This window comes from Ambystoma mexicanum, chromosome 3q, assembly GCF_040938575.1.
Source record: "Ambystoma mexicanum isolate Mex_15411 chromosome 3q, UKY_AmexF1_1, whole genome shotgun sequence".
Classification (NCBI taxonomy): domain Eukaryota; kingdom Metazoa; phylum Chordata; class Amphibia; order Caudata; family Ambystomatidae; genus Ambystoma; species Ambystoma mexicanum.
This window is the reverse complement of record NC_090926.1, coordinates 319,269,465-319,294,086: the sequence shown is the minus strand read 5'-3', so window position 1 is coordinate 319,294,086 and position 24,622 is coordinate 319,269,465. Positions and strand designations below refer to the sequence as shown.

Here is a 24,622-nt window from a genome sequence, read left to right as displayed (position 1 = left end):
CTTAGTCTCACTGCCTCCGGGAAGATCTCTGAACTGTGCAATCCCGCAAAATGTTCCCCCAACAAATTCGCCTTCTCCCCATCTTCACTGACCACCTCCACCCCTTTCAACAACACAGACATGCCACCCTGCGACTTCATTAACCCGGACATCCGCTTGAACTGCTTCCAAACCTCACCCACATCAGAATTACTCCCCAGAGATCCACAATAGCTCCTCCAATATCCATGCTTTCTTTCCCTAATCACCCTCTGCACCACCGCCTTCGCCTTCTTGTATGCCAACAAATCCTCCAACATTCCCGTTCCCACCGCCCTGGCCCTCACCTTCTTACGCGCTGCCACAGCCCGTGAACATTCCACCGACCACCAAGGAACCTCAACCTTCCCCCTTTTCCCCTTCTCTACCTCCGGAACTGCTGCTACCGACGCCGCTCTCATTCCTTGCACCAAATGCTCATTCCATTCATCCACCCCCCCCCATCCCTATCCCTAGAAACAATCAATTCCTGACACAATTTCTTATACAACTCCCAATCAGCCTTCCTAAAATTCAACCGACTTCCAAGCATCCGGGACCTGACCCCTACCTCACCCCTCACAGTCACTAAAATGCCAGAGTGATCACTCCCTATATCCCCATCCTCACGCACCATCCAGTCACATTCACCCGCAATCGCAGCAGACACCCAGGTCAGATCCAAACACGACAACTTCCCAGTCCTCACATCCAATCGTGTGCCCGAACCATCATTCAGCAAAAACAGACTCAAATCCTCCGCCATACCCTCCAACAGTTCCCCATTTGCATCCGTCCGATCACTGCCCCACAACGTATTGGCACTGTTGAAATCACCACATAAAACACAAGGTCCTACATGTCCCCTTATCACTTCAGACAGCACATCCACCTCCACCACCTCACACGGATTATAATAATTCAACACTAAGACTTCTGATCCTCCTACCCGAATCCCCGCCCCGATAACCTCCACTGCTCCATCTACCACAATCTCCCTTGCAACCAACCCCTTCCGAACTGCCTCAGATACACCCCCCTCCTCTCCCTTCCGTCCTATCCTTACAAAACAACTCAAAACCCGGAATAACAAACCTCAGATCACCCCTTAACCACGTTTCCTGAATACAAACCACATCAACATTCAATTCCCCACACAACACCGCTTTCAACTCCTGCCCATTCCTCAACAAGCTCCTCGCATTCCACTGCAAAATGCTCAGGCCGACGCCCCACTCTGTTTCTGCACGTTAGTAACCTTCTTGAACACATCTTCTTCCGACACATCTACAACATTCAAAAACCTCCTCCCTACTTCCACCACTCCTTTTGTAAGATTCGACACACTGACTGACGAATTCCCCTGAACCAGCTCCAGCACATTTATTATAAAACACATAAACTCAGTTTTCGGGACAACCACCATTTCTACGCCTTTCACCTCTCTCACCACTCCCTTCCTTCCCGCAGCCTCATCCACCACCGGCTCTCTCCTACACATTTCACTCACTACTCGAACCGGTTTCACCTTAGCCACAGCCTCCGCATAACATAAACCTTCCGCAGCCCTCACCTGCACCACCTCTCTTGCCACTCTTTGACTCTCACACCCCCTAAACGAAGTAGAGTGCCCCTCCCCACAATTCACACACTTCTCCGGAGTTTCCACCTTACATTCTTTAATATCATGATCTCCACCACACCTCCCACAGTGCCTCTCATTCCTAAATACTCTTGCCACATGTCCAAACTGCTGACACTTATAACATCTCAAAGGCAATGCTACATAAGCTTTCACACGAAACCTCTGATATCCCAAATTCACCACCTCCGGACCCTCCGCTCTCGCAAACCTCACTGCCACAGTTGTAGACACCACATTCCCATGTGTATCTCTCCTCCCCAGCCTCCACGCCTCCACTACCCCCACCTCTGCCAGCTGCTCCTCCACCTCAGACATATTCACAGTCAACAGTACCCCTTACAACACCCCCTTACACAACACACCACTCTGACACTCGCACTGCGCGCCTAACCAGACAACCCACCTCCAGTATTTTAGCCTTACTATCAGCACCCATCCCCTCCACCAACAACCGATCCCCAGACACCACTTGCACCCGAGTGACATTCCCCACAGCATCTTTCAACCACCCAGCAATCACCATCGGATTCTCCCCCTGAAACGTTTTCCCACGACTATCTGGCTTCAACACCACCTTCCACACACTGTCATACTGCATCTGCTCCTCCCCAGGCACACCGCTTCCTGAGGCCCCCAGCCCCTCCAAAATACACTTTTCCTGGGTCCCTAACCCCGAGATATCCTTAACCGTCCCCCCACCATCATTCTTTTGTGGAGACCTGCTGCGATGCTGCCCCTCATTTCCCCGCTTCCCCCCCTCCACAGATGTAGACTTCACAGTCAGTGTCCTCCCCCTTTTCTCCCCTTCCTCCACCCCTCCCTTACTTTCAGCCTTCCCACCCCCCTTTCCCATTCTTACCACTTCCTCCGAGCACACTCTCCCCCTGCACACTCCTAGAGAGTCTGCTCTATTTCCTTAATCCCAGCTCCCTCCTCCCAGACACCGCTCCGCCCTGCCTGGGTCTGCCCACTTCCAGAGTCAAAGCGTTTATTTCCTCACACTCCTTCCGACGTGCCTCTTTCCCGTCCACCGCGACCGTTACTGGTGCTCGCCATCTTTTTCCTGCTCCTCCCCAGACACTATTCTCTCCGGGTCTCGGGGAATCTCCGAAATGTTGGTGTTCTTTCCCCGAGCTCCTCTTCTGCTTTTGTCTGTGACAGTTCGGAAGAGGGGCCGGTGCTCAGGCTCACAGAGGTGGTGCTAAGGCTTAATACAGCCAAGCAGAAATGAGTCGAACACAGTCGAAGAACAGGGGATAACGGATCGGTGTGGGATACCAAATATTATATAACACCGCCCTCCACTCCCGGTAAGGTAGGGACAGCGAGAGCAGTGTTTTAAGAGGATAAGTGTAACCCCGATGTGTGCCTGCCGGAACCTGCATGTACAACTGACAAAACGCTGTTTAGTAGAGTCCAGATGCACACACGCTACCTCTGCTTCCAATTGTACAGCCTGATGATGACAGTTGTTGTGGTGCTGGAAGGAACTCGGCAGTACCAGTGAGGCGTCAGGTGAGCAGGGGGATATTTTCATCTCAGTTTCAGGCAGATGCATTTAGATCACAGCTAAATGCGACTGATGGTGATTGACGAAATGGGGCGTAATTTGATATAGTGATCGGGAAGATGCTGTCATGTTGTCGTAGAGTGTGTGTGGTGCTTACACCACATCCAATGAAGCTGCAAGTGTTCGTGTCTGGTGGTGCAGGTAGGACCTGTGCCTAAGGGGCCGTAGTACGATATGATATTTATAACGTGCCTCTGCACACAAGTGTTTCGAGGCGCGACGAGGCAAGGGAGGGGGAACAGAGGGAAGACAGACAACGATCCTACTAGGCCAGGTGTCAATCAGATTGCCCTGCCTGCCGTGCTGAATCCTGGGGAGGACTGCACGGGCCCCACCAGTTTACCTCTCAATGGTTTCATGCCCTCTTGAACTCTCTCTTCAAAGTTCTTTTCAACGTTCCCTTACGGTACTTGTTAAACATCCTTCTCACGCCCGTATTTAGCCTTAGATGGAGTTTACCACATGATTTGGGAGGCATTCCCAAGCAACCTGACTCCAAGAAAACCTGATCCCGGTGTGCCAGAGGCTGCTACCGGCCTAACAGCGTTCGCGGAGTGAGACTCGATCATAACGACTTGACCCCCATGAGAGATGCCGGGGAGTCAGTCTTCTGTACACCACATTTCCCATGCCTGCCGCTGAACGGGGATTCAGCGCTGGGCTCTTCCCTCTTCACTGGCCGTTACTGAGGGAATCCTGGTTAGTTTCTTTTCCTCCGTTTAGTAATATGCTTACATTCAGCGGGTCGCCACTTCTAATCTGAGGCCGTAGTCGGAGGGGGGGGGGAGCACAAAGCTCGGGGAAGCCGGCCGCAGGCCCGTACGGGGGGGGTTGCCCCAGCCCTGTGCCTCTGGCGCAGAAGAGTGTGGCTCTCCCGATCTGCAGCCGAAGCCCACATGGTCGTGAGGCCTGCGCTCCATGGCCATCCTGCGCCGGCAGCCACGCGGCATCACAGACAGCCACACACAGCATGGCCAGGTGCCCCGGGGTAGGGTGAAGGTGTGACAGGCTTTTTTAAGGCCTGCTACCATCGCCACCACATCCAGGGTGCGCCGGCCACCCAGCCCCCCGAAACCTGCACGATGCGGGGAAACTGGGGAGGCCTGGACGCGCCGGCAATGAGCTTGCGCGCCAAATCCAGGGATCCTGCAACGGTGCTGAGCGGAGCCAGACCTTAGGGGGACGAAGGAAACAGGGTCCCTGCGACAGCCCCAGCCACGCCCCTGGGAGGGAACCCTGGGGCGATTGATGTACAAGCAACCCTCAGACAGGCGTAGCCCTGGGAGGAACCTTTGGCCGCATGGTGCGTTCGAAGTGTTGATCAATGTGTCTTGCAATTCACACTAATTCTCACAGCTAGGTGCGTTCTTCGACACGCGAGCCGAATGGTCCACCGTCAAGAGTCACAAGCAACTTTTATTTTGTTCCAGACATCAGCCTGGCCCTGCCAGTGTAGGTTAGGTTAGGCGGAGGGAGGTAGCGCGATCTGTGGCGAGACAGCCCAGCGCCCTCTCTAGCTCGGCTGAGACCATTTTGGTTTAAAAAAAAAATAATAATAATTTTAAAAACAAATTTAAAAATCCAGGTGCTCAGCTTGGGAAACCTGCCCGCCGCTTTAGCAGCACAGCGCTCCCCAGGGGGATGGAGGCAGGCCGCTCTGCCACCGGCCCACCCAGCCCAATCTACTCATCCTTCCCTGAACCTCTCTGCTCCCCTTTGAGGGGTGTGGGGGGAGGCTAGGGACAGATGGCGAGGCGGGCCAGAGACAGCACAGGCAGGAGGTCGGGTGGGACCGCTAGAGTCTTCAAAGCCTAGCCTGGCCACATAGGGCCAAGCTCCAGGTACCTGGGCACGAGGGAAGGTCACCCGCTGCGCCAGCGGACCTGGCCATCGCTCGCCCACAGATGTGGGTGGCTGGAACCTCAACGTCCCCGTCAAGTAAGCCTGCTGCGCCATGGCTCAGGCCTGGCATGCCGGACCCCCGTCTGCCTGGGGGGGCGCCCCTCGAGTGCAGTTAGGTTTCCCTCATCTCTCGGCTGCTGCCACTCAGGGCTTCCCTGCTGACTGGGGTGCGCCCAGCAATGGCCACCTTCTGGCGAGTCAGAGAGAGGAGTTTCCAGCGCACCAGCCAGCTCGGTGAGGAAAGGGGGAGAGCAGGTCTCCCTTTCGAATGCGTGGTTGGGGACATCCCCAGCAGGTTAACCCAACCCTGCCAGGCGTCCCCAGCCATCTGCTGGGTCGTGAACCCCCCCTACGGTAGAAGGGAATCTCTGCTCCGCGGTGCCTGGTTGCCCATGCACCGCAGACCGCTCTGCGAGAGGTGCCCCAGGCTGTGGGTGTGCACGTCTGGCCCTCAGTTCTCCTCCGCTGTTAATGATCCTTCATGTCCCCACTCACAAGCAGATACCCCAGCCCTACATGTCCCAATTCACACTCAAATGCCCCATTTCTCCTTCCAAACACATGTTGCAGATTCAAATGCCACCTCCCTCCCGACCCACATGCCACCATCCATCCCTCCGAACCCACACAAAGACACCAACATCCGTCCCTCCATACCTACACCAAGAAGCTCCACCTCTCGGAGCCACATACATATGCTTCACCTCTACCTCCAGACTCACACTCAGATGGCACCATCCGCCCTCTCTCTATACCCACACCTGATTACTCCATCCCTTCGACAACCTGCTCCCATAAACCAACATCCTTTTCTCTAGACATACATACCCCATCCCTCCATTCACACCCAGATGCCCCCTTCCGAGTGCTCCATCTCTCACTCAGACCCAATCCCTTCCTCAAGACCCATACCATGATGGCCCATCCTCCCCCCACACAGCCAGATGCCTCATCCCTCCCCCGACCAATGAGCACCCATCTCTCCCTCCAGACCCACACCAATGTGTCCTATGCCTCCCTCTAGACCCACACCAATGTGTCTTCCTATGCCTCCTTTCAAACCCACAACAATGTCCCCATCCCTCCAGACCCACACCCATGTGCCCCATCGCTTCCTCCAAACCCACACCACTGTGACAATATCCATCCATCCAGACCCACACCACTGTGTCCCTGTCCCTCCCTCCAGACCCAAGCTGAACATGATTTTTAAAGTAAATGTGAATTTCCTCTCCCCGTCTCAACCTGCTGTCTTGCAGGAACGTTCATGGAACGTTCACGGTATCCCGAAAAAAATGCAAATTGTATTATCAGCCAGCCGAGCGCACACGAGTGCCTTCCCGGTTCTCCTCAGAAAAATGACGAGGGACGATCGAGGGTTTTACAAAAATGTTCCCTGTATCCTGAAGAAAATGCCCACTTTTACCGGCAGGCACAGCCTTACAATTCTCGGTCACCGCTCGCTGAAACTACTCCAGCACCACTTCATTGCTCCGGAAAAATCACAATAATGACGTAGGAAGTCAGGTCACGTCAGCTGAAGAAGAGTGGGCGGGCCATTGCTATGGTCCGTTTCTCGGATGGGAACTAGTCGCTACCCATCATCAAGCCTTGCTTTCACGCGCCTGCAAAAAAGATGACGAATGAACGTTGAAATCCACGTGATGCAGAGCAGCCCACGTGATGAAATGGAGGCGGAGCTTTGCTATGGTACGTTTCTGGGTCTGAACTAGACACTATTTACGAAACGCTCATATCCTGATTCCAGGCAGCATCAGGTGAGTGAATGCGATCCTTCTCTTGTAGTGAATTTCATATGCGTATTTATCTGGTTTTGAAATTACACAGGACAGCCTGTTGTTGGTATAGTAGACACAGTAGCTGCTCCAAAGCTCATTTACGGTACGGTTCTGGCTCTGGAAGGCTCGCAGACGCAGTAACTGCAGTGCAGCAGTGGCGTCACCAGGAATCACATTTAGAAGGGTTACAGAGGGGGGCCAAATACAATGTGTTACGTCATAAGCACTCCCGCAGAGAGGCTTTTGTGTACACCAACTACCTGTTGCATGTCACCCCTCCTGGGAGCATGGTACTCCCAGGACTGGTGCCATCATGGTCACTTGGTGGTAACCAGGGCTTTAAGTGGGGTAAGAAATCCGGGGGGTGGGGGGGCTTGTGCGAGGGGCGTGGCCTACAAAAGTACGCAAACCGTAAGGTATGCACACATTAATATATATTTGTGTGGATACCTTACGGTTTGCGTATTTTTCAGGCCATCTTTTAAAACATTTCTGGGTTTATAAAAGATGGCTTGAAAAGTACATAATTCAAGCCATCTTTTATAAACCTCGAAATATGTCGAGGAATCCCCAGGTTTACCTAGTTTTAAAGACGCCTCCGCGGCTTGGGGGGAGGCAGTTATTATGACTGACGGAAGTAGCAGCCAGTCATAGCGTTGCTGTGGCTGGCTGCTATTTCTGTCAGCTTGAATGCCTTCATGGCGGACCCATCTGCCATCGCGGCTGCAGCCGCGGCGGGATAATGTGTCCCGCCAATGTTGCGGTGGGACCAGGGGACTCCTCAGCTTCACTTTTTGGAGACTGCCGGGGCCCTGTCCCAGCAGGCCCCGGCCCACTTAAAGCACTGGTGGTAACCATGTGACCTACCTAATAAAAGGGACAAGCCAGTTCCGCCTCGTCAGTTGATCAAGAACTGACTCGTGCGTCCTCGTTGTCTGCACCATTTGGGAGCCGCGCAGTATGCAGAGGGCATACCAGCGTGATCCTGCATCCGACTCTGCCCCTGCTGGGCAACACCGTCCCACTGTTATTGTTCTGCCGTATGATCATGGCCATTATTGTGGCCGCAGCCTGGGTGCCCCAAGAGCAGCGTTTGTTGGGTGCCCCCAGCCACGGTGTCTTAGTCAGGTGATCCGGAATCTGCAGAGCGCCCCCTGCGGTCCGTCCTCTGCGTGCTCGCAGTTATTGTATGCCAGGTGAGCCAATGGGCAGGCCGCCACATTGGCGGTGAGGGGTGGTCTGGACCTGTGCACATGTTTGTGCGAGCTGGTGGCCCCTGTTATTTTTTTTTTTTACTTTTCATTTTGTTGCCTAAGAAGCGGCATCGTCCGCAGGAGCTGCAGGTGGTCCAGGGCCTGTGCTTTAAGTGCGGGATGCTTCGTGCCTGCGAGGAAAAGAGGTGGCAGTGGCTGTGAAATGAGGGGACAAAGGAGCACTGAGGCCTGCAGCGGCCCTGTGAAGAGGGAACGTGGCCTATGAACACCTGGGCCTGAGGCAGTGAAATAAAGGTTCACTGAGGCCTGTGGCAGCCCCAAACAGAAGGGGCGTGGCCTGGAAGATCTCAGGCACACCGTGGTGAGAGTGGAGTGCTCACGCCAGCTGGCGATTCCCCGCGGTCTCCGGAGAGGAAGCAGGGAGGTGCGTGCAGCAGGGTCATCGTGTGTTCGTTCCAGAGAGCAAACAAAGCTCCGGAAGAAGGAACACTGCAGGTGTGCGGTGGCCCGGGCAGCTGTTGGCGGCGGTCTCCCGAAGGACAGGCAGAAGAAAGAGGAAGCGGCATCCGCCTATGCCGGGCAACGACTGCGCAGCCCCCCAGAGCCCCATGCATCGATCCGGGGCCCGGCAGAGAAAAAAATAAATAAATGAACAGGTGCAGGGCTGCCTACACACATGACCTGGTCTGATGTCATGAAGCACAAAGTGAGAGGCGACCTGGGGAAACGGAGGCAGTTATTATGACTGACAGTAGTGGCAACCAGCCGCTGTGGCTGGCTGCTACTTCTGTCAGCCTTCATGGCCGACGCATCTGCCGTTACGGCCGCGGCGGGATAATGTGTCCCGCCAATGTTGCGGTGGGCCCCGGCCCACTTAAAGCACTGGTGGTAACCATGTGACCTACCTAATAAAAGGGACGAGACAGTTCCGGCTCATCAGTCGATCAAGAACTGACTCTTGCGTCCTCATTGTCTCCACCATGTGGGAGACGCGCATTATGCAGAGGGCCTAACAGCGTGGCCCTGCATCCGGACGGTGCCCCTGCTGGGCAACACCGTCCCACTGTTATTATTCTGCCGTGCGATCACAGCCATTGTTGCAGCCCCGGCCTGGGTGCCCCCAGAGCCAAGTCTGCTTATTCGGAGTCCCACAAGGGGCCAGTCTGTCCCCCATGTTGTTTAACATATACATGCGCACATTGTGCAGTCTACTGGTGAATGCAGGGGTGTCGTTTACTAATTACGCAGACGACACCCAACTCATTCTGGAACTGGGTGGCAGCCACTATGATTCAGACAGTGAAATAATAGCCAGGGTTTATAAGATAATCGACGATTGGATGCAGACAAACTGGATGTGTCTGAACGACTCTAAAACCGAGCTGCTGCTGTTTGGATCAAGTCATCAGCTAGCGAACTTGGGGGCTGAGTATAAATCGTTTAAAATCAAGAATGCCACTATCCAGGTGGTCCAGAATGTGAAGACCCTGGGAATAATGGTCAACTCACAGGTGGATTCTCATGCCCAGACTAGCTACCTACAAAAAAATATGGCATATTACTTAAGGCTCATGAAAGCCATTAGGCCGTTTCTTAATGAGGGTAATATGGCCACCGTAGCAAGGGCCATTATACTATCAAGGCTTGACTATGGCAATGCCCTGTTATTAGGGGCCTCCTCTAAGGATGTTTCTAGTTGTCAGGTGCTTCAGAACAACGCAGTTAGGCTGGTAAAAAATATGAAGAAAAGAGATCATGTTACTGCAGAGAGAATAGCCTTGCATTTGCTCAGAGTGGAGGAGCGTATTAAATTCAAAGCTCTCTGCCTGGTGCATAAATGCCTGTACGGCTCTGCTCCTGAGTATCTGAAAAAGGGCTTAGTGCTTCATACCCCCAGTAGGAATCTTCGTTCAAAGGGTAAATGTCTGTTCATCGTCCCCAAGTTTAAATTGAAATCTGGGCTGGGCAGTTCCTTTTTGGTGCAGGCCCCCAGCTTGTGGAACAGTGTTCCAGAAACACTCAGAACCATTACCAACCTTACTGTTTTTAGAAAAGGGTTGAAGACTCATCTTTTCAGATGATGAACTGGGATACGGGGGATTATGACCACCTCATGGCTTAGCGCAGACGTTCCTATTGTTTTGTTTTTCGTTGTTTGCCTAAGCGCCCTGATGCCCACGGGCTATCGGCGCTATACAAAAAATAAATACATACATACATACATACATACAATATCACCCAACCTGTGTTGGCACTATCGACCTCAGAAGGATGAAAGGCTGAGTTGGGGTGTTTAAGAACAGACTAATCAGTGACTCGCCCCTTTAAGTGTGCCTGAAATAAACTTTGAATGAGTCTAGCAATTACTGTATAGAATTCTAAAAATACAAATTATTTGTTATTCCTATTCTTTCTTATATAGGGTCACTGCTCAAAGTGTTGCACTTTCGGGATCCCCTGTTTTTTTTAGAGGCCTGAACAAGAAAGGTAGCACTCCACAAATAAAGAGCCACGTGGCTCTGGTCACAGCCCATGGTTTATATTTTTATTTTGTTAGGGGTAGCCATGGAGACTAAAGGGGTAGCAAAGGAGACCTCTGGGGTCCCTGGTAGGAACCTCCTCCCTCTGTCGCTTTGTGGGTCTGTCCTTGACTGTGCGGGGGAGTTGGAACTCTCCTCTAACTGTGCACAGTTGAGCCACTGTTTGTCCTCTTCGAGTTTCAAATAACCCAAATAACCCTCCTCCTGGCCTTGGTGCCAGGATCGCTCTACCCTGAGCCCGACCAAATGGCCTCTCCCTTATTCTTCCTTGTCCACCACGGATGTAGATGGACTCTTTAGCCCTCTGTTCGGACTCAGGATTGGCCCAGGGAGGCTAGGGCTCCACCGGTCACTGTCTCCTAGGTGTGGTGCGCCTCTTGCTCCCTTGTCTCCCTTGCTGTGCTTCTGGATGGGGGTGTGCTGGCTGAGGCACTATATGCAGTTCCAAAATTTACCTCAAATAGGCCTCCAGCTGCCCTGGCTATAACACCATCGATCCTTTCCTGGTCTTCTCTGCAAAGTGCTGGCTTCAAAGCTTGGGCACTCCCACTCCTCAACGTCACTCTGCTCAAAGCTGGTGATCACTTCCTGCGGTTCACTGCCTGCACTGGCCAGCCTCTGCCTGCTTGCACCCCTTCCTTGGGCCAGGGTGCATGCTGACCTGTGATGGTTCTCCCCTAAGGGGGAGTTGAGCCCCTCAGGGTTGCCGCCTTTCTGCCTCTTCGCTGTGCAGCCCCTCCCAAGCCTCTTGGACGCTCCGTGTGCTCTTCTATGCTGCGCAGCTCTAAGCGGTGGGCTACTGGTATGGCCCCTCCGGATCCTCCTGATCTCTCCGATGAGATGCTGCTTCGCCGGCACGGGGGCGGCTCGGTCCCTCCTCGATCTTCCTGCTGGTTCTCGTCAGCAGGGGAGCCACTGCTCCACGAATTCAGCCCCGGTGGGCCTCCAATATTGCAGGCAGCTCCTTTCTGACGGGCTCCTCCGCTGTCTGACAGCGGCTGCTTTCCGCCACCCCAACTCGCAGCCTCCCCGAGTGGTTCTTCTTGCTCGCGGTCTGTGAGCGTGCCTCTCAGTTTGGCCTGCACTGGCCACGGGCGGAGTGCCCCCACATCTCAGACACTGCAGAGACGAAGGACGCACAGCTGCCTCTGCCAAAGTCCCCCAGCGATCCGGGCTGTTGCACTCCACCACCAGAGCCTACATTGATACATGCTCGCCTGAGGAAGGCTCTTTTAATCTATCTTTATTGTCTTTCGCCCGGGGGGGGGGGGGGTGAGAGCACCACGATCACTCTGCTATCCCCTCGGTGGCCATCTTAGAATCCCAATCACAATGCACTTTTTAATGGGTATCCATCATAGATGCCAGTACAAAATACATTTTTTTTAATTTTATTTTTTAGAAAGGATATGTGGCTGCACTGGCGTTTTTGGGGCACCCAGTCTAGCCATTCTTTGCTGTGGCATGAGATATATATTCTTTTTTTTTAAAATGTTGTTTTTTTTCTGGGATTCTATGACAAAGCAAGCATGATGAGTGTTATTATGTATCTAGACTGGCATTTAGGGCAGCCAGTCAAGCCATTTCTTAGTGAGTCGTGGCTTTTATTATTGGGCATCAAGGATAAAGCATACATGATAAGCATTATTATGCATCTAGACTCGCCTGCACTGTGCAGCCAGTTTGGACAGATTTTCTTTTTCAGACCAGACATTTTTAAAGGCAAAGCCAACGGGAGTGTGAGGCAGATCCATGATGGGTATATAGTATCATTACTTGCATTAAGTTGTTCAGTTGATTTGTACCGCACCGCTACCACCTAGGGGCAGTCTCCAGGCCCTCGCGTGGCTCTGCAAAAAAGCGTGGTGGGGTGGTTAGTGGGGAAAAGGGTGAGAGGATAGGTTCAGAACCAGGAGGAACTGGCGTCTGTGAGTGTTTTGCATGTGGTCACTTGTGAGCTGCCTCACTCATTGTAACCGTATGGGTAAGATTCCGTGCCTTGGGTGTGTGGTAGTGTTTTATGTTGGTGTTAGTGATGTGTGGTTATGATGGGTTGGTTGTGTGCACTGTTTAGATAGTGCCCATAAGGGATTCAGAGTCACAGGTGGTCGTAGCTGGAAGGTTGCCTGATGTGTTGTTGCATTTTAGATGGTATTGGGCTATGTGGGTGGTTCACTCTGGATGTCGGCATAGTAATGGTTTTCTGTATGTTTGTGTGGCTTGTCCAAAATCTGGTGTAGAGGCGTCAGTTATGTAGGAAGTGCAGGAAGGGAAGAGTGTTAGTAAAGTCGGTCAGTTCATTGTGGTCTCTCTGGAGCGGCCCTTTGGATGCCGCTTGACGGTATCTAGCCAGGTTTTTATTTGTGGTTCTTTGGCCCTCTCGTCTCCTCTCTAGTTGTTTGTCTGCTGAGTTGTTGTTGCTGGTGGCCCTTGTAGGTTGTCATTGTCTGCTGAATAGCCAGGTTTTGAGCAGTTTCCTCAAGGTGATGTGGTCTTCTGTGGTTCCAATTACTTTGGGCATGTTGTTCCAGGTGTTAGCAATTAGGTGTGAGAACGCTGTTCCGACAAATTTCCTTTTTTCGTTGTGTTTTGCTTTTATTTGTAGGCCGTTGCTGTACCTTAGTTCCCTTCCTGGGCGATACCGGCTAATCTTGTCTTGGAGGAATTCCACTCCATGTCTGTGCAATGCTTTGTGGTCGATGCAGAGTGCTTTGAATTTGATGTGCTTTTTTACTGGTAACCAGTGTAGGGTTTTCAGTACTGGAGTGATGTGGTCTCTTCTGTTTAGTCTTAGTAGGACCCTGGCTGCTGTATTTTACACCCTTTGGGGTTTCTTGGTGAGTCTTTCTGGCATTCCTAGGTAGAGGCTGTTTGCGTAGGTAATTCTTGTGAGTATCAGGGATCTGAGTAGTTGTAGGAGGAAGAAGTATTTTTTGGTGATTGCGTTGATTTGCGGTTCGTGTGGTAGTCTGTTGTCCATGAGTATTCCTAGGTTGTTTACTACATTCGTAGTCTCTGGTGCGTTCCCATGCTGATTGGCCAGTCCAATTGTGGGTTCCCTCTGTCGAAACCTGCGGGTGAGAGCATTATTTCTGTTTTTCCTGGGTTCTGTTTGAGGTTTTTCGTTGTCATCCAGTTGTATATGTCTGTGAGGCAATTGTTGAGGGTTGTTATTTTGTTCTTGTGTTCTGTTTGTGAAACAATCAGTTGTCGTCTGTGTAGTTGTAGGCGCTAAGTCCATAGGATCGAATAATTTTCATCAGTGGGCACATGTGGAGGGGAGAGGCTGGAACCCTGTTGGACTCTGCAGGATATACTTTTGGTGGTTGAGGTGAACTGTGGTAGGTAGGTTCTTTCGGTTCGGTTCACTAGGAATAAGGTAATCCACTTTAGTGCGGATTCCTGCATGCCACGTTCCATCAATCTTTTTATTAGTGTTGCGTGGCTGATTGTGTCAAAGGCTGCTGAAATGTCCAATAGGAGGGCCGATTGGGTGTCGTCTGCGTTTATTTTCAGGTCGTCCCATATCGATAGAAGTGGTGATTCTGTTCCTCTCATCAGTCTGAAGCCAACTTGTGATTGGTCGAGTATTTCGTTTGTTTCGATGTGTTTTTAAAAAAAACGTTTAGTACAAGACATACATCCTCCAAAACACCTTTACACAACAGTAGGTTGCCATCAACTTTGAGCACAATTGTAGACATATAATCAGAAATTATTAAGCTTAACATACATTGTTTTTAACATTAAGTCGCAACACATTTACTGAGTTGATCTCTGCTTTCGCTGGTCGTCACGGAAAGGTTCCCAAATGTCCTTAGGCCTGCAACTTGGTGTCACCAGGGAAACATAGCCCTCCTCCCTCTCATTAACATAGATCATCTCTCTTAATCCACATTTGAATATCCGCGGCAACCTTCGATTTCCAATGATACAGTATACACTTTTTGGCAATCAAACAAACCAGATTGAAGAGACCGCGCTTTTTAACCGATACCATGCCAATCTCACTGAACAAGTATTTGAGGGGTGAAAGCGTGTGAGAGACATCTATAAAGTCATCTAAACAGTTTGCTGCCAGAACTGAGCTACCCAGGGGCAGCTCCAGAACATGTGATCGGCCACGTCACTGCCACATATTACACAACCGCTTTTAAGCCATGGGTGCGAACCTAGCGATTTTTTTGCAGGGTATAATGCAACCTGTTTAGTATTTTGAATTGTATCAGCCTGTGTCTAGCGTTAAGAGATACTTCCTTTGTTAAGCAACGCCAGCGGAGCTACTGAACATCATCCACCGACTTATTCATCTTTCTCCCACTTTTCCTTGGCACTATGAGCAAGAGTCTGAGCACCTTGACATTTCCTATACAACCTAGGTACGAACCCTCTAGGATTTCCGTCAGTAACCACAGTCCCTAGTATTTGACATTCATTGGGTTCGGCCGGGAACGACGGCCAGCACCTTCTGGTGGCTGCTCTCATCCTCTAATATTGTAGTGATTTATTTGGATTATTACCCAGTTTTTCTGAGAAGTCTGTGTGAGTGACAAAGGAACCATCAGGAAAAAGATCATGTAGTGTCAGTGTTCCCTTCGGGGTCCCACCCTCTCTATGTCCTTGTCGTATGTTGGTGAGAGTCCCAGGCAATTCCAGAGTGGGATTGAACCGAAGTAGGGGGAAGATGCCCCAAGCCTCTTGACTATTCTGGCCCAAGCGTTCACAGTTGTGCGGACAGGGTCGAATGAGCATGTATCCGCGTGTTGGTTAGCAAGGACAATAGTGCTCAAACTCGAAGCGCAAATGCTATACCACTCCAGGGCTGCTTACATCGGCCGTTCTTGTGGTGAATACCAGTAACCGGCAAATTGTGCTTGTGAGACCTCATAGTTTTGTTTGAAGACTGGGGCCTGCTAGCCACCCTATTCAAATGGCCTGGTCATACACTCCCATCTCATCTGTGGGGTTTCCGTGCCCCATGTAAAGGCGATTGCCATGGAGGGATCGTAGTCTATCAAAAAACACGCTGCCAGGCCATACCGGAATATTAGTGAAGTAATATAGCAATTTGGGCACCGCTAACATTTTTTATAAGGAGATCCTGCCGTACAAAGTGATGGGAAGTCTGGCCCAGAGACTCAGCTTGTCCGCCAACGTTTGGAGATACTTCTCATGATTTTTGGCCATTAGGGAGCGATGAGTGCGTGAAACCGCTATGCCTAGATATTTAAATTTGTCCGGGAGCCATCTGAATCCAGCCAGATCAGGCGGGCGGTAGGAATATTGTTCATCGGAAATAGCTAAGAGTTACATTGGTTGATACAATATCCTGAGTAGGTGGAGAACTTCTGCACCTCCTCCGGTATCAGGGCCAGATTTAAAGCTAGATTTCGTATGTACAGCAACATATCGTCGGCATAAAGAGATTATTTGTGGCGAGCCAACTATATACAGACCGCAGTGAATGTGTTTGAGACGCATTATGCACGCGAGAGGCTCTACAGTGAGCGCAAATAGTAAAGGGGACAGCAGACAGCCCTGCCTCGTGCCGCGCCCCAACAAAAATGTGGGAGAGTGTGACACCCCAGTGCGATCCCTGGCAGCCGGGAATACATATAGTAAGCGGCCATATTGAATGACAGAATCCACCAATCCCATCTGACGCAGCACCGAGAACAGAAACTGCCAGGAGACTGAATCAAAAGCTTTCTTGGCATCCAATGAGGCAGCAACCGCTTGTACTTGCGGGCTAAGATGTGAAATAATACTGAATAGTCTTCGCAGATTAAACGAAGTAGAATGTCCGGGGATAAATCCTGATTGATCCGGATTAACCATCTTCGACATGTATGGGAGGAGCCGTGAGGACAGATATTTAGTAAACATTTTTGTGTCAGAATTGATCAGGGATAACGGCCTGTATGATCAGCGGCGGGTCTGTTCGTCTTTAGCAGCACTGTAATCACTGCTTCAGAAAGGGATTGGAGAAGTCGGCCAAGCCGAGGCAATTCCTCCCACGCACGTAGCAGGTTAGGAACAAGGGATATATGAAGCTCCTTGTATAATTCAATGCCCAGACCGTCCGGGCCAGGTGCGTTGGCCGACGGAAGTGACATAATGGCATCAGTGATCTCCTCGGGGGTCATTGGCTGATTTGTCAGTCGCACCGCTAATGGCAATACTGAAAGCAGTATCTTGTCTAAATAGCTGTCCAGCTGTGTAACCGAACAGCCATCGTATCTTGAATAGAGAGATTCATAGAACCTATGGAATTCACATTAATCACCTTTGGGGTAGTAAGAGTGAGTCCAGTGGATCCCTTTATCCCTGTAATAAGCTTCACCCCTTTCACAGATCTAACCGCATTAGCAAGAAGTCGGACCAGTATCGGCCTCTCCGTATCTGCGCACTCGAATAGGATAATACAACAAATGGACCTCCCTATCCGCCTTTTCCCTGAACTTCAAGAGATTACCCTTAATACAACCCAACAATGCACAATCTTGTGTGTTGCCATATTCGTCCTCTAGCTTCTTGAGGTCTGTTTCTTCTCTTCCCAGCTCCCGTCTAGTGTCCTTCAAAGCATCCGAAGAAATTGAGATCATCTTCCCCCTGACCCACACCTTCAAGGGCTCCCAGACCGTGCTGTGATGCTGTACCGTTCTGTCATTTCTTTGGGAAAACTCTACCACTCCACTAGGAAGCGTCTTCAGAAAGACCGAGTCTGACGGGCATGCGGGGGGCATGCGCCATGGGGGACGGGGAGTGGCATGTCCATCCCACATCAACGCCTTAGTGATAGGGGAGTGGTCGGAAACTGTGCGAGGGAGAATCATACTATATTTACCTGTGTCATCTGTACAGCAGGAATCGGCCAATAATCAATTCTTGAATCGGCCTAGTGGACTGATGAATAGTATGTGTAATCTTGTATATCAGGGTTGCAGCCTCTCCATACGTCTATAACATGGGTGCACAACATACGGCCCGCGGGCCAGTTGTGGCCCGCCATGCTATTTTTTCCAGCCTGCGAGGCACAAAGACTTTTTCCTAATGGAGGGCGGCCAGCAAGCAGCATCAGCCTCCCTCCATTAGGAAAGTCTTTGTTGTCTTCAGGGCCGGACAAAACACTGGCCGTCATTGGCTCAGCACACACACGCATCACGTCACTCCTACGAGCCACGTAATGCGTGTGTGCTGCACCAATGGAGTGCCAGCACTACGGCTGGCGTGGCCCGTAAGGCTTGATGCCGGAAGGCATTTCAGCCTTGCTTGCCACGCCAGCCGTAGTATGATTCCACTTACCTCACCAGCGTTCCAGCTTACCTGCCTTCCTGCACGTCTCCGGTAAGTGGTCTGTGTGTTTGTGTTTGTGTGTCGGGTCTGTTCTGCTGTATGTTGAGATGGAGGGTGTGGGGGGTGTGTCTGATGTGTATGAATGTTTGTTTTTGAGTGTTTGTGTTGTGTATGTTGAGATGGGGAGTGGGGGAGCGTGTCGTGTCGGTTTGTTTTTGAGTGTTTGTGTTGTATGTTGAGATGGGGGGTGGGGGGATGTGTATGAATGTTTGTTTTTGAGTGTTTGTGTTGTATGTTGAGATGGGGGTGGGGGTGTCGGATGTGCATGAATGTTTGTTTTTGAATGTTCGTGTTGTGTATGTTGAGATGCATGTATTGGTGCATGCTTCAGAGTTTGTGTGCTGAGTTGGGGGTTTGGGTCTGTATGGCTGCATGTTTGAGAGTGTGTGTGCTGAGTTGGGGGGTTCGGGTCTTTATGGGTACATGGTGAATGCTTGAGAGTGTGTGTGCTGAGTTGGGGGGGCTGGGGAGTTCGGGTGTGTGTGAATGTTTGTTTTTGTATGTTTGTGTTGTGTATGTTGAGATGCATTTATGGGTACATGCTTCAGAGTTTGTGTGCTGAGTTGGGGGGGTTTGGGTCTGTATGGGTGCATGTTTGAGAGTGTGCTGATTTGGGGGGTTCGGGTCTGTATGGGTGCATGCCTGAGTGTGTTTGGGGCATAGTGTTTGGTTGTGGGTGAGGGGGACATGGGGCATAGTGTGTGGTTGGGGGTGAGGGACAGGGGGCACAGTGTTTGGTTGGGGGTGGGAGCCATGGGGCACAGTGTTTGGTTGGGCGTGAGGGGGCCATGGGGCATAGTGTTTGGTTGGGTGTGAGGGGGCCATGGGGCATAGTGTTTGGTTGGGGGTGAGGGACAGGGGGCATAGTATTTGGTTGGGGGTGGGAGCCATGGGGCATAGTGTTTGGTTGGGGGTGGGAGCCATGGGGCATAGTGTTTGGTTGGGGGTGAGGGGGCCATGGGGCATAGTGTTTGGTTGGGGGTGAGGGACAGGGGGCATAGTGTTTGCTTGGGGGGGGTGAGGGACAGGGGGCATAGTGTTTGGTTGGGGGTGGGAGCCATGGGGCATAGAGTTTGGTTGGGGGTGAGGGGGCCATGGGGCATAGTGTTTGGTTGGGGGTGAGGGGGGCCATGGGCCATAGTGTCTGCTTGGGGGTGAGGGACAGGGGGCATAGTGTTTGGTTGGGGGTGGGAGCCATGGGGCATAGCGTTTGGTTGGGGGTGGGAGCCATGGGGCATAGCGTTTGGTTGGGGGTGAGGGGGCCATGGGGCATAGTGTTTGGGGGTGAGGGAGCCATGGGGCATAGTGTTTGGTTGGGGGTGGGGGCCATGGGGCATAGTGTTTGGTTGGGGGTGGGGGCCATGGGGCATAGTGTTTGGTTGGGGGTGAGGGGGCCATGGGGCATAGTGTCTGCTTGGGGGTGAGGGACAGGGGGCATAGTGTTTGGTTGGGGGTGGGAGCCATGGGGCATAGTGTTTGGTTGGGGGTGAGGGGGCCATGGGGCATAGTGTTTGGTTGGGGGTGGGAGCCATGGGGCATAGTGTTTGGTTGGGGGTGGGAGCCATGGGGCATAGTGTTTGGTTGGGGGTGAGGGACAGGGGGCATAGTGTTTGCTTGGGGTGAGGGACAGGGGGCATAGTGTTTGGTTGGGGGTGAGGGGTCCATGGGGCATAGTGTTTGGTTGGGGGTGAGGTGGCCATGGGGCATAGTGTTTGGTTGGGGGTGGGAGCCATGGGGCATAGTGTTGCACTCCAAGAGTGAACTCAATAACAAAGCTAAAACAGGCACAGTTAGGAGATGTACATCTTTTGCTTTTTTGAGGAAACCTGACTCAACGAAGGCCATACTCCTCTTGGGCAACCCAAACAGCAAACTATAGCAGTCCAAAATAACGGAATGTCCAATCAAGGCTCAATAAAATATATATAATTTAATTAAACAGACGATATACAATAACTAAATCGAAATAAATGTTAACAATGGAAAATGTGTAGTACAAATTGTAAGTTTGAAATGCAATAAAAATCGTTACCCCTCAAAAACATATTCTTTTTCCATGTATTTAATACAAATTGGGCGTTGAAAAAGCCTCCTGACATGTCCCGCCTACTGCCCCGCCCACTTTTACTTTTCGGCCCACTATAGCCCTCATGTAAGGTACTTTCGGCCCTCTGTCAAAATCAGTTGTTCACCCCTGGTCTATAAGATCAAGGTGTTGCATTATGTTCAAAACTGTGCGGCCTGCATTGATTAATTCCTGTTGTGGATCTGCCCAACACACAGTATGATATTAGATGGAAGTCCCCTCTCCAAATAATGTGTGTGTGGGCACCCCTTAATATGCCGTCTAGCACCTGACCACAGAACTCGGGGTCATCAACATTTGGGCCCTACGTGTCCACTAAGGTTGTGGTGATACCTACCAATTCACCCCATAAAATAACACATCTGCCTAGTGGATCTGTGCAGTGTTTAGTTTCTTGAAAAGGGATAGAGTGCTGTATCAACGTCATGACCCGACGGGATTGCGATTAATAATTGGTGTAGCCTCACTGAGGCCCCCACGCTGTAGCAAACCCTTCGGTAAGGACCCCCAGGGCGTGCGTCTCTTGTAGCATCACCACCCTTGGGGCTTGGCGGTTCATGTACGCCACCACCTTTCGTGACTTAATAGGGTGATTGAGCCCTCGGATATTCCATGACATGAATGCAATGTTCTGTTATGTCTTGTGACAAATTCGGGCCCAAGTATAGATGGACAAAACCTAGGACAAGATTGTAACCTGTAGTCCAGGAGCAGTCTGCAGTGTTTTCCAACACTATATTTAACAACATCAAAGCAAAACTCGTGAAACCCGTAAATCTATGCCTTACTTGTGTGTCATCAGCCCCAAGACACTTTCCCTCCCACCTACCCTCATCATCACCCCCAACTCGAAGATGGAACACATAAAACAATAGAACACAATTGGATATCCCCTTGGGAGCACCATGGGCAGTGAACTGTACTTTTCAGATGGCCACCCTACAGCAGCCCGCCCCAGTTAGCGGAATTTGTGTACCCATAGTTAATTTTGGGGAATGACATAGTACCATATGTGAAAATCAGTCGTTGTCCATATCGGGCTCATTATTGAATGTGGAGGGACTGCCTCTGCCACCTCTGTCCCTCTTTCAGGAGCGGTATGGGAATGGAGGATTCGATGAAGGCTGTTGCTTCTGTCGGATTTTCAAAGAAATGTGCCCACCCACCATGCTGTATGCGCAATTTTGCCGGGTATAGTAGCGCATATTGGACCTGCCTCATGCGCAGTAACTTTTTAACTGCGTCGTACAACTTGCGCTTAGCCTGTACATTGGCGGAGAATTCAGAATATATGTGGATATCTGAGGATTCATACCGCAGAGCCCCTTTTTCCCTGGCCATGTGCAGAATTAGTTCCCTGTCTCTGTAGTTTAGGGGCTTAGCAAGGGTGGTACAGGGAGGAGCGCCAGGCCTGGGGACAGGAGCCAGACCGAACGCGGTGCACCCTCTGCACCAGGAAGTGTTGTGAGAATTCAGATGTATCAAACATTGTTCTCAACAGATTCGCAACTAACTGTTCCATCGGACCTTTATAGGCTGCTTCCGGAATCCCAATGATACGGATGTTATTTCGTCGGGAACGTGATTAGAGGTTGTCACATTTATTGCGGATCTTGCTGACCATCTGCTGCAAGTGCGCTATATCACGGTCGTGTTTAGCAGCTGTATCTTCCTTCTCGCTAATCCTCGTCTACGCCTCCGTGATACGGGCACCCTCCTTATCCAGTTTGGACTTCTAAGATCCTATGGTCGAAACAATGTCATCCAGTTTCATGTTCACTGCCATGAAGCCATTCTGCATCGCTGCAAGAAGGTGGTCCTCTCTGGTGGTGTTGGAAGCCGAAGGCTGTTCATCGGCTGGCGGCTCTGTAGGTCCTGGGGTTTTAGCAGGGGTATTGGTATAGGAGTCCCTGTTTCTTGGCTCCTGAGCCCTTCGTCATACTGCCTCCCCACAGAGTACCTGTGGGGCACCCTATTTAAAAAAAAAAAAATAAAATGACAACAGGGCTCCAGTTATCCTACTGTAGGATCCTAGCTCGGAGGGACAACACACCAGTTATCAACCAGTAGCAGATCCACCTAACTGCGTTTTTGACACCACAGTAGCGGAAAAGAGGTCTTATGGGCTCAGTCCATAAGTCGCACCTGCCAGAGGCAGATGTTTCTCTAGGCTCAATAAGGTGACTTGACACCACTGTATAAAGTGTCTCTCTGCCAGGCAAGCATCCAGAATCTCAGGGTGTTTCCTCGATCTTCATCTAGACATCAGCCTAGTATTATCAGTCCAACACAGGCTCCCCAAGACGTGCCCCCCCGCACACCCCCAGCGCTTTCACCAGCTCGTCGCAATAAGGATCAGCCCAAGGGCCAGGCCCGCAGTCACCCCAGAGCACCTACACTCTACAATCCTTAAGATTTAGAAAAGACACCAGCGCCACCTCAGCACTCTCATTAGAAATGTCTGTCCGCCTGATCTCTGCAGACTCCAGAGGATTATGCAAGGGTTAAGGTGTCGTTAAGCCCAACTTTGGAAGAGGGTCTGGTGTTTTGTACAAGGACTTTGTGGCACTCCAATGCCCGCACAATTTACAACTGCCCAGGAGGTTCACTAGTATACCCCTATGCCCAGTGTTGTATGTATAAAACAAAAAGTGTCTAAACTTAAAGACACTCTCGTCCCCTGCACACCTTACAAGCTGAAATAAATCAGTCAAATTTCATAACATTTGCACTTTTATATATAGAAAGAATTGTCAATTTAGAACATAGGTAACAAAATATCTTCATAAAAGTACAGAAAAAAGCTATCAACTGACTTCCAATATGGCTAGCATGAAAAACAAATCAAACCAGACAAAGAAATAAGCTCCCAATTTTGAACTGCAGCTTCAAGCTCTACGCGTTTCGGGGACTATCCCCTTCTTCAGGAGCAAAAATATCTGCAAGTATAGATATATATACAATTAGAGGACATCTCACATATCATTAAAAGTTTGGACAAACTAAACACATTAAATAAAGAGAATACATTAAATAATTATGTACACATAAATCGAACCACAATTCTACATAGCATACACAAGTGGTTGTATATTCACAGTGGTACAACTGGTATGGCTCCAAATGTAAATCTCAAAATGCATTAAAACCTAAAACACTTATTCGTATGTACCTCACAGTGGGAATGTTGTCAAAGAAAATAGAGTCTCTGTCTGTGCATCTGTCTGTGCACGACGTACACATAACCAGGATCCCTGCGAATACTCCTGTCGTCCTCAACAAGTGAAATGTGATTGCCGAACTCTGGAATACCAAAGTATATCTATCAGCTCCAATTACACATAATTAAATCACCAAACCTTAATGACTAAACAACTAGTTCAAAAAACACCTATTACTCATTGGCAACGAATCTGTGCAGCTCAACGATCACCAAAATCCACAACCTTGTGCCACCACCTCATCTTTGTGCCAACACATCAACTTAACACAGAAAGTTAAAAAGCCCAAATCCTCAAAGAAAACCCAAAATTTAAAATGTGCAACTCTTCCAACATATATTATTTACCTAAGGCAAATCAATAGCCAATCCAATCCAAATTCAGGACTTCCAGTACTCCGCATCCAATGTAAAGCATCCTGCTGATTATAGATATGTATAATGCAACTAAAAAACAAACACAAAATATACCATTTACAAACTAACACCACCTTTCCAATACAAACATAAATAAATATAAACACATCCACACAGCTTAAACTTACTTCCAGAAGCGCACCTCTTCACCTCAGATTCAACGGCTCCTCTCCAATTTACACGTAACAGATCCCAACCCACAACACACTTCCTGGCTCATTTTATACTGTTTCCTGGTAGTCACATGATAAAGTCACGTGACCCGCCGGCACTGAATACTAAAAGAATGCACAAAACTCCCTGCAACCTGCCAAATACACAGCTAATGCTAACTAAGCACACAGGTACTGAGTGAGTAAATCAAACAAAATAAAAAAGACACCAAAGATAAATGTGTGTGTAGTTAAAAAGGAGATAGACATAGAAGAAAGACTGCATTTTTGAAAAAATAAAAAAATAATAAATAAGTGCCTTAAAACAATTGCTGTCCATCAACCATACCTAACTACGCAGCAAGTTCAGAAATAACCAAGTAAACTAGTTATGTACTAATTACCCAAACCCAATAACTACTATTCCATACACCTCTAATGGAACAACCAGTATGTAACACCCGGAAAACACAAATCCCTCCATGTGACCTCAAACTCATATCAATTTATGCATTATGAACTACGCGGCAAATTCAGAGATAACCAAGTAACCTAGTTATGTACTCATTACACAAATCCAATAACTACTCTTCCATACACCTCTAATGGAACAACCAGTATGTAACACCCGGAAAACACAAATCACTCCATGTGACCTCAAACACATATGAATTTATGCATTATGAACGACTTAAACCATTCA

The 24,622-nt window shown here is 50.1% G+C and overlaps 1 protein-coding gene and 1 pseudogene across 5 annotated transcripts in view; one reads left to right on the top strand and one right to left on the bottom strand.

Annotated features, from left to right (window-relative positions):
* The window catches only part of ATG101 (autophagy related 101), a 336,942-nt gene that overhangs the window by 188,894 nt on the left and 123,426 nt on the right, over nt 1–24,622 (top strand). Inside the window, exon 1 of one of the 5 annotated variants that reach the window (XM_069653891.1) lies at nt 6,697–6,845. The exons of 2 other annotated variants lie outside the window; for them this stretch is intronic. The gene's annotated coding sequence lies outside the window, so the exon portion shown is untranslated. Of the gene's footprint in view, nt 1–6,696; nt 6,914–24,622 lie in introns of those variants that run through there. 2 more of the 5 variants (XM_069653886.1, XM_069653887.1) reach the window with 2 other exon arrangements.
* On the bottom strand, nt 4,491–4,638 carry LOC138448140 (5.8S ribosomal RNA; annotated as a pseudogene).